Source organism: Dioscorea cayenensis, chromosome 4 (assembly GCF_009730915.1).
Source record: "Dioscorea cayenensis subsp. rotundata cultivar TDr96_F1 chromosome 4, TDr96_F1_v2_PseudoChromosome.rev07_lg8_w22 25.fasta, whole genome shotgun sequence".
NCBI lineage: Eukaryota > Viridiplantae > Streptophyta > Magnoliopsida > Dioscoreales > Dioscoreaceae > Dioscorea > Dioscorea cayenensis.
The window spans coordinates 13,792,861-13,802,904 of NC_052474.1; the positions used below are offsets into that span (position 1 = coordinate 13,792,861).

At 40.4% G+C, this 10,044-nt stretch overlaps 1 non-coding gene across 1 annotated transcript; it reads right to left on the minus strand.

Moving 5' to 3' along the window:
• Positions 1–8,728: 8,728 nt before the first annotated feature.
• On the minus strand, positions 8,729–8,835 carry LOC120259688. The gene has a single exon (XR_005536245.1). It is a non-coding gene; the product is annotated as a small nucleolar RNA R71 (small nucleolar RNA).
• Positions 8,836–10,044: the final 1,209 nt, after the last annotated feature.

Consider the following 10,044-nt stretch of genomic DNA (forward strand, 5'->3'; position numbering starts at 1 on the left):
ATTTCAGGATGTTTTGAAGCAAAATAAAGCAAGTTACTAAATCAAGGGCTGCACCATGGTTGAGAATGAGTGTTATAACAACACACAATACCCGTTGTCTACACTTACCACTACCATGATCAAGCTATAGCAGCACGAGCTCACTGGTAGCAACATAGAAGCCATAACAACCAAACAATGGCCATTGTGAAGTCCATAACGCCCTTGTCAAGACACGTAATGCCCAAAGACCATGCCAGGATGCAGCTTGGAGCCCAAGCAAAAAATTACTAATAACGGGAATCACATCGCTGGTGGTGAGGCTGTAGTGAAGCCAATTACTATAAATGCCCCAATATTCTCTAAATTTGAGGAGAAAGTTTTGCTGAAGAAGCTAGGGTGGCCATATTTCTGGAGATTTGAGCAGCGTAAGATAGTGTTTCTTACATATTCGAATGGATTATGGCAGATTTCTCAAGAGTACATCAACGAGCATCATCAGAGAAGATCGCGCGTGACAGTCATCTTCGAAGATTATTGACACGCCCGAATATGCGTGTATGTACCGCAAGTGCACGGGTGTCGAAGTAATAATTACCCCGGTGAGTGGGTAGTCGAATCCACAGGGAACAGGGCTACTAGTACTAACTTCTTCTCTGCTTTCTAACCTAATGATAAATGGAAAGGTGTGGTGATCTAATGTGCGAAGAAGTGAATACCGGAGACGAATATGCAAGGGTTAAATGGATGGAGATCTCAATCAGTAAAAGTGGGGTATTCGGGCAATGCTCCCCCTAGGATTCAGGTATTAGGTACCGAATAAGCAAAGTGTTTCTATGATGAGTAAGTTAAGTCGTGGAAATCCAAATATAATCGGATCCGGCCTCCCGATCACCGATACTAGTCCCCTACGAGGTCCCGGTGGAGAAATCGCTCAATCTCAACACCTCACACCACATATGACTGCAAAGCACTCTAGGGATTCCAAGAGTTGTATCCGATTCCTAAAGATTGATCCAACCCTAATTCCCGGCGAAGGATCCTAACCCCCTACAAGGTCCCGGCGGAGAAATCTCTCAATCTCACGCCTCACACCAAATATGGTTGCATAGAGCTTAAGGAACGGAGATATAATACACTCAATCGGAAGGGAGAGGGGACACTCCACTATCTCATGACTCACCCTCTCAACCCTCTTTAACCTTGAAGTTCTAACTCTAATGGAGACCTCTCTCACATCAAAGTAACAAATCATGCAAATCTAATCAACCACAAGGATTAATTAAACAAGCAAGCAATGAGAATACAAGATTAAAAACTTAATCAAACTCGGATTAAATAGAAACACTAAGCAAATCCACAAAAGATGAGAATCCTAGGGTTCACAAGCCCAAATACCCTCTAGGGTTTTTAGCTCTCCATGGAGCAACATACAAAAACACACCATCAATGAATGAAAGTACATTAAAAACCATAGAAATAAACCCCTTTATATATGAACCGATGGCCTTGATGGAGAGCTTCGACGTCTTGAAGGACCCACTCCGAAGCTAGGTTCACCGGTGGCTTCCTTGATGCTATGACGGAGGAGGAATCGATCAAAATTGGTGACGAAGCGCCTCCAAAGCCGCAAAGACCTCCTCTCCAAAACCCCTAGCCGCCTCACCCCTCAAGAGCCGCACAAAAGATGAGAAAGAATAGGGCAAAACGGCTATTTATAGGCCTTAGATCGCGCTCATCACGCACCCTCACGCGCCTGTGGATTTTTCCACGCCCGCTGCGGGTCGCAAGAATTTCACGCGGCGCGCGGAATTTCCACGCCGCGTGAATGCGAATTTTGCTACAATATACTACAGTGGAATTGCTACAATACTTTTCACAAAACGCGATCCGAACACTTTTCTCTTAAGGCCACATGTCTGGGCCCACGTCCATGTGGTAGGCTATAAAACTTTTCTTCATCGATGTATCTTTGAGAGGTCTTGCAATCTTCACAATGAGAAGGAATATGAAGATGTGGCTGCCTTTTGTGCCCCTTCCAAATAGTGAATTGACTTGAATCTTCTTGGAAGTTGGCACACATCTCCACGCTTTATGAACTCGCTCTCGTGTCTTGATCCTTGAATTGAACAAGAACTCCCAACATTGTGTCTTTATAGCCTATCTTTGCTTCCTTTTTACTCTTCAAGGCATTCACAACCTATATGCATAAAAGAACACCAAATACACAATATGAGACATAAACCACAGTAAAAATGATGCTCAATGCATGTAAAACATATATAAAAATATGTCTACTCAAGCACTTATCAATTATCATCAGAGGGGTGTGAGCGACACATGTCATTTGGACAATGTTGGGATCCTCTAATCCCCATCTTCAGAGAACTATTGCAGAAAGTTAGCCTAGGAATACATTAAAAGATATTTATTCTTTATTTTGTATTGTGGTTCTCTTGTGCTCTGATGCTTTGCTTGTTATGATCCATAAGAACCTAATTCGAAGGGAATTTTATGTCTAGGTCCCTCAGTTATTATTTATGAATCTTGATTGATTAATATAAATTATTCTAGTTTTTGTAATCATTACATGTTCTTAATTGCTTATTATTGTTGATGTGGATGAGGAAGATGGTGAGTGTACACTGTTCATGTATTTCATATCTATTCATACACTCATTTGGTATGCATTAGAACTATAATGTTGAATTTGATGATAAATATAGTGTGATTTGCATTAGCAGGCTTAGGGTAGTGCTTAAAGGTGAGGAAGATCCAAAAGAAGCAATTTAGACCGAAAACAATGAATTTAGATCTCTCTCTATATAATTAGAATAATGACAGGGCAGACAGGGTGGCTTAAAGGTTGCTTACGGTCCGTCTTACGGCTGTATGCATAGTTCTGAAGACCTTGCAGGTATGCTTATGCCTATAAGGAGGATTCAAAGTCAATTTAAAGAACCTTGTGGGTAGGGCTTACGCTTGTAAGGATGCCAGTAAGGGCCATCCAGAGGAGCTTATAACCATAGTGCATGCCCGTAAGGGCAGTCGCAAGATGCAAACAAAGAAGCTTATGGTTCAGCTCTTACTGCCGTAAGCTAGACCGTAACATATTCAAAAGACCATACAGATGAGGCTTATGACTGTAAGTGTGCTCAAAAGGGTCACGACAATCTTCCGTAACTCCCTTATGCCCGTAAATAGCCCATAGGTAGTCGGATATAAATAGAACTTAAGAGAATTTCTAGGGCATCATCTATTCTATCTCTCTATTCTTTGGGGGTGATTGTTGGAGGCAATATTGAGGAAGAAAAGGGCTGAATCTCCAACACCTTAGGCACAATTTGGAGAGGGATTTGGCTTGATATTCAAGGATATTTGAGATCATAGCCGTTAAGCTGATCTTGGTGGCGTGCATGGAAGCTACCTTAAGAACTCTCCATCCTTGGGATTAACAAGAAGGTTTTCATGGATCCTATGTCTACTCCTATTCTTTGTATCTTGAATATTTTTCCTCCATTAATGAAAGGCTAATTTGTAGATGTGCTGGGCATAGTCGAATTCTAGGGTTTATTTTTATGACTTTGGTTGTTGGATCTTATATGTTTTAATTGATTTCTTAAATGCAATCATATCTATTTGAATCTAATTGCATGTTTGAATGCTTGGTTGCTAACGAGGCGAAAGTCATAGCTATCATGTTTAATATGCTACGTGACAAGTAGAAATATCCCACATAGCATAGACATGCTGTGATTAGAGGGAATTGTGAGTAATACTGGGTATAGGGTACTTTGAAGAATCCATCTCCCTCTATTAACATGAGTGAGTTGTTGACAATATCCATACTTTTTGTAATCATGTGGAGTGGATTTTAGGAGAAATCGTATTTCTGCTCTATATTCGGATTATGGGTATTTTCTCTTTCTTTGGGGGAGATTATCTACATTAGTCGGACTTAGAAAAAAAATTGTATATAAGCATAAAAGAAAATAAAATATATCTACTGATCTCCTAGAACTTGTTGTATAGTCACTTGAAGGCTGCTGAGGGTGTCTTTAGCATTTCTAATGCCAATTTTCATAGTGTGTTAGGTGAATGGACCCCTGGGGTAGTCAAGGGTGAGGAGGATAAGGTTGGAAGTTTACACACACTCACAAGAGAACTTTAGATAAAACAAGACTACTTTTCTGCTTTCCCATTAATAGAACAACTCATTATCTTGATTTATGTTCATTTGCATTTGTGGACTTTTTTAATTTTGATTTTGAGGTTGCATATTTAGCTATTTATCTTCTTACCCCTTTTCTTCATGGTTGTTTGCTTGGGGATAGGCAAACGCTTAGGTGTGGGGATGTTTGATAAATGCCTAAATGTGTGTATTCTATATATATTCACGTCGTATTATTTATGTATAAATTGATGATTTGTTGGTAATGGTGTGGTTTAATTGGTCTTATTCATGTTACAGGTATTAAGGATGCCCATGTGAGCTTGACAAGGAAAAATAGAAGGAAAATCACACCGAAAATGGCATTTTGGAGCCCAGGTACTACATCAGTAATGTAGTAATTACTGTAGCACGAAGAACTAGAGAAACGAAAAAGTCTCGGGTTTCATTGACGGGTTTGCTGAAGGAAGTAAAGATGCCCATGAATCGGCTCAAGAATACTCAAGACTTTGACGGCCTCCTTCATCCCCGTGAACGAGGCTGTGAAGCCATCTCGAGAAGGTTTAAAAATGTTGTTTTAGGGCTTTTTGCAGGAATCTTCTTTCACATCTTCTTCTCCTACCTCCACCATTCCTCTCCATCTTCCAAATCTGTGGTAAAGAAGGCTCAAGAAGACATTTTAGGTTAGGAAATCAAAGGAAGAAGGATGATCCGGCATCATCTCCCATTGTTCAAGCTTGTAGAGGGTAAGGAAGCCACCCCTTAGGTGGCGCCATTGGAAGCTCTCCTTGGCTCATCTCTCCACATTCATCATTTGAGGGGGTTTAATGTTGTTTAATTTGGTTGTTTTAGAGGATTTTACCATGTATCTTGTCGGCATGAACAACTAAACCCCAAGGTCACTGGATGTCGGTGAACCTTAGGGGTGAACTTGTGTAGTTGGATGCTTTGATTTATTTTATTGCATTTGGTGTATTTGTGATTAATGCTTGGTGTGCTTTGATGTATTGATATGCATGAGAACACTGTATGTTGATTTCAAGGTTGTACTTTATTGCGTGACCATCACCTAGCTGAAGGGATCCATGTACAAATACGCCGTGACCATTGGGTTTTTCCCCTCCAACATTAGGGTTGGACCTAGTTTGTGTTTCGGCCCTAATTAGATAATTCGCTACTTGTAATGTATTCTTAGAAGGCTTTTATCAAAAGAAATTTCATATCAATACTCGTACTGGATTAGGGGTAAATTGCCGTGACCATCGGGCTGACCTATCTTAGGATTCTCTTGGTCCAAAACATCAATTGCATGATAGTTCTAGTATCCTTCTCACTTTAGTAGCCCTAGGGGAATCCACATCCGTGACCATCTTCATACCTTGATTTTTATCCCCACTTTACCTCAATTGTAGTCATCCATCTTAGAGTTATTTCCATTTCTTTGTTGTTTAGAACACATCACTCAAATATGTAGGCTAGACAACATGCGAAGAGTAAGTAAGGTAGCTTCTCCGATCCCTAGGAATATGACCCTCTATGCTTGCATAAGAGGTATTACTTGACAATCCCATGCATTGCAGGTGTCACACCAAGTTTTTGGCACCGTTACTACAGACCCACGAGGAATACTCAGAAAACTTGGAGTTTTTTGATTTAGCCATTTATTTGTATTTTATTTCTTTTTTTGCCTTACTGGATATACTTATTTTCCTTTCCTTTTCTCATTATTGTGTTCTACCTCCACTTTTTATTTATGTATATACTTTTTTCTCCTCTTATAGTTATGTCTTTAACCAACGATTAAGCTAACTGCTACTATTCAAAGGATTCATACCCTCACTGCCCAAGTGAATTATCAGGAGGGATCAAATTGATAGGGTTTGGGTTGCATACTTTTCAGTAATGAACGGTGGAAGAAACAATATTATAATGAACCAAACACTAAATTTTGGGGAGCAAAATGTACAGGGAGTCTTCAAGCAGTTTATGGAATCAAATGGAATAACCCTAGTGGTTGAACCTTGTCCACCCGACCGTTGCCTTGATCCCACTGGCTTGGAAGCAAAGAGTAAGTTGAATAACCCCTCAGAGTTAATGCAGCTAGTTGAGGAAAATACGGACCAAACAGAACCCAGCAGTTTGAAAGAGATAAATTATACCCAAGGAAACGATTCAAAATTCATATGAGTTCGAGGTTTATGTAATGGAGGATAGTTTAGATAATGGTAGCCCATTAGTGGGGGAGAACAAAGAGATTAAGGAATTTGATCTTGAAAAATATGGGAGACAGAAGGCGTCAAGTGAAGAACCACCAAAACTAAAGCTGAAACCACTTCTTGATCACTTACAGTATGCTTTCTGATAAGTGATTGTGTATTAGTATTACAAAGTATTCTTTTCTTACGATAAGCATTACTTTTATAAGGTTTTAGTGCTAATGCATGTGTATTTGTGAACTTTCGTGCATGAAGGGTTGTGAAGCCAAATATGAAACAAAGAAGCCAAAGTGGATTGTGGTTGTACTTTGTTGATGAAGTTTTGGAGTGAACAAATGTGAAGACACAAGTTGTGATTGAAAGATAAGTGAATATGTGCCAACCTCCATGTACTTAAGCAATTATAATGGTTTGGATGGGAACAAAGGTAGTCACATTTGCGTATCCCAACTTGTGCAATGATTGCAAGATCTTCACCAATGAGACCTTTTATTGAAGAAGCGACGCGATCTACGGCATAGACGTGTGCCCGTTTATGTTGTCTCGATGAAAAGTGTGGATTCAGGAGTATTTTGGCGGAGCACTGTAGCAGGTTACTGTAACAAATTAATGTAGTAATTTACTGTGGCAGTTACTATTCCCAGCCCGCAGAAAAGCTGATTTCCAGAAATCCACAAGACCATCAACACGAATACCAAGGGGGTTTTACTATAGATTGCATGTTTTTAGTTTTGATTTCATTATTAATTGTATCTTGCTCCATGAAGAGCTAAACACCCAAGTGGGTACTTAGATTTGTGAACCCTAGGATGTATTTGTTTCATTAATCTTTTATTATGCTTTCCTTAATTGATGTCTTTAATTGAGTTCCAATCTTGAATGCTTGTTGAATGATTTCTCCCTTAGAGTGACACTAGGGTCGAGAGTCTACATTGGTAATCCTTGTGAGTGTGTGACACACCATGAGGGTTAGACAAAGCAAGATTGGAGAGGATCGAGAGAGTGAGTCGAGAGGTAGTGGAGCGTCCTCTTTTCCCTCCGGTGTGATTTATCCTACCTCCATGTTCCAAGATTTCTTTGCTGTCACAATAGAGTGAAGGGTTAAGGGATAAACTCCGCTGTGGCTTAGTTGCGCGAGCAATAGAGTGAAGCGTTGAAGTGACTTTAACAACTGGAGCTTAATTGTGAGTAGGGGTCTTTTGCCTGGTCCAAAGGGTTAGATCTACATATAGGAATAGGGTTTATCATTTGGAATCCCTAGCGCTTCTTACTACTTTATACAGTGTGAGGTGTTGAGACTGGTTGATTTCTCCACCGGGGTATAGTATAGACTTAGTCATGGTTGACCTTAGGTTTGGGACATATTTAAGGATGTCCATGACTCATTAAGCATTAGTTAGGATGCATAATAGTTGGTTTTGCATTTGAAGGAATAATCCTAGGAGGAACAATATCCGAGTACCCCACTTTTATCTATTGCATTTCCTCTCATTTTATTGTGCCTTTTTTTCTTATTTTCTTTAGTTTATTTGCATCGATCTTTATCTACGCCATCATTGTTTCATTTTCACTTAGTTAAGTAGCAATCTTGGTGTTTCTATTCCTTATTTCATGTGGATACGATACCCGAGTCACCTAGGATTTATTACATTGACAAACCCCTGCACTTGCGGGTCATACGAAAGGGGTGTGACAAGTTCTTGGTGCCATTGCCGGGGAATAGGCATTTTGGAAACTCTTTGCACTTTGCTATTTTAGCTATTTACCATTTATTATATTTCACCTTCTCATTCTATCATCGTTCTGATTTGTTTTCTTTCTTTTGGTGCAGCTCTAGGTTATGACCCAAGGGAATCCTTCGACAATTGTTGAAGGAGATCTTGAACTTGAACATACACTCAGAAGAAGGGGCAAAGAACCTGTGTGAGAACCGTCAAATCTAGCTGAGGTAGAAGGTGAAGGGTCAGAAAATATGGTAGAGCAGAATGACCAACAGAGAACACTTTCGGACTATGCCAGACCCTCAGTTATGGGCACCCAGTCGTGTATCGTGCAGTTCCCAATTACAGCTCTAAATTTTGAGCTAAAGCCAGCATTCATCCAAATGATACAACAGTCAGCTCAGTTCAATGGTTTGGCCGATGAGGATCCAAACAATCACATTGAAAACTTCATGGATTTTGGTGACATACTGAAGATCAACGGTGTTACGGATGATGCTATAAGATTGAGGGCTTTCCCATTTTCTCTAAAAGGAAGAGCCAAACAGTGGCTCCATTCATTGCCAAGAGCTTCCATCACAACATGGAACGAAATGGTTGAAGCCTTCCTCGCAAGGTACTTCCCTCCGGGAAAGTTGGCAAAGCTTCGCAATGAGATATCTTTATTTGTTCAGATGGAGCTTGAATCCTTGTTTGAGACTTCAGAGCAATTTAAGGACCTTTTGCGGAAGTGTCCACAACATGGGTTCCCCAAATGGATGATCATTCAGATTTTTTACAATGGGTTGAATCCAAGTACAAGACAACTTATAGATGCTGCCGCGGGAGGTACAATGGGGAACAAGACCCCTGAAGAAGCCCGACAATTAGTAGAAGAAATGACCACGAATAGCTACCAGTGGAATGCAAGAAAAAGAAGAAAGTGGCGGACTCCATGAAATTGATGCGATTACATCTTTGGCAGCCCAAGTAGAGGTATTGAGTAAGAAATTGGATACATTGACTTCACCAAGAGTATTCGCTATCACAAGTTGTTATGGTTGTGGTGGTTTCAAATATGCCGTCTGATTTGTCTTATTTTGATTACTACTTCAGCCCCAACTGAACAAGTAGATTTTGTGAGCAATTCGGGAAGAGTACAAGGCAATCCTTATAGCAATACCTACAACCAAGGGTGGAGAAACCACCCCAATTTTTATGGAGTAACCAAGGGCAGAAAAAGGCCATGGCACCACCGGGTTTCCAACAACGATAAGCCCCGAACATGGAGAATCGAGTTTCAGGCTTGGAAACCCGGATGACCGATCTAGAAAAGCTTTGACCAGATTTGTACAATCATCAGATACACGGCTTCAATCGGTTAAAGCTACACTTCTCAACCACATGGCTTCATTGCACAATCTAGAGAATCAAGTGGGGCAAATTGCAAAGTCTTTATTCGGAGAGACCTCAAGGGAGTCTACCTAGCAACACTAAAACTAATTCGAGAAAACATGTGAAGGTGATCACTTTGAGGAGTGGTCATGAAGTTGAAGGTAGATCTCCTAGTGAGAAGCCCAATGTCGAAGCACCCAAGGTCATGGTGGTTAAGGAAGAGAAAACAAGGAGAAGGAGGTGGTACCCCCGCCTTACAACCTAAGAATCCCTTACCTTTCAAGATTGAAGAACGATCAAAATGATGAGCAATACAAGAAGTTCTTGGGTCTATTTAAGCAATTGCACATCAACATTCCTTTTGTGGAGGTGTTGTCTCAAATGCCTTGGTATGTGAAGTTGTTGAAGGATCTTTTAACCAACAAAAGAAAGTTGGAAGAGAGTGCATCGGTCATCTTAGATGCCTCTTGTTCGGTGGTTTTGCAAAAGAATATGCAAAACAAGAAGGACCTCAGAAGCTTCATTATCCCATGCAACATTGGTAATTTGGGTGAAGAGATGGCATTGGCGGATTCAGGGGCTA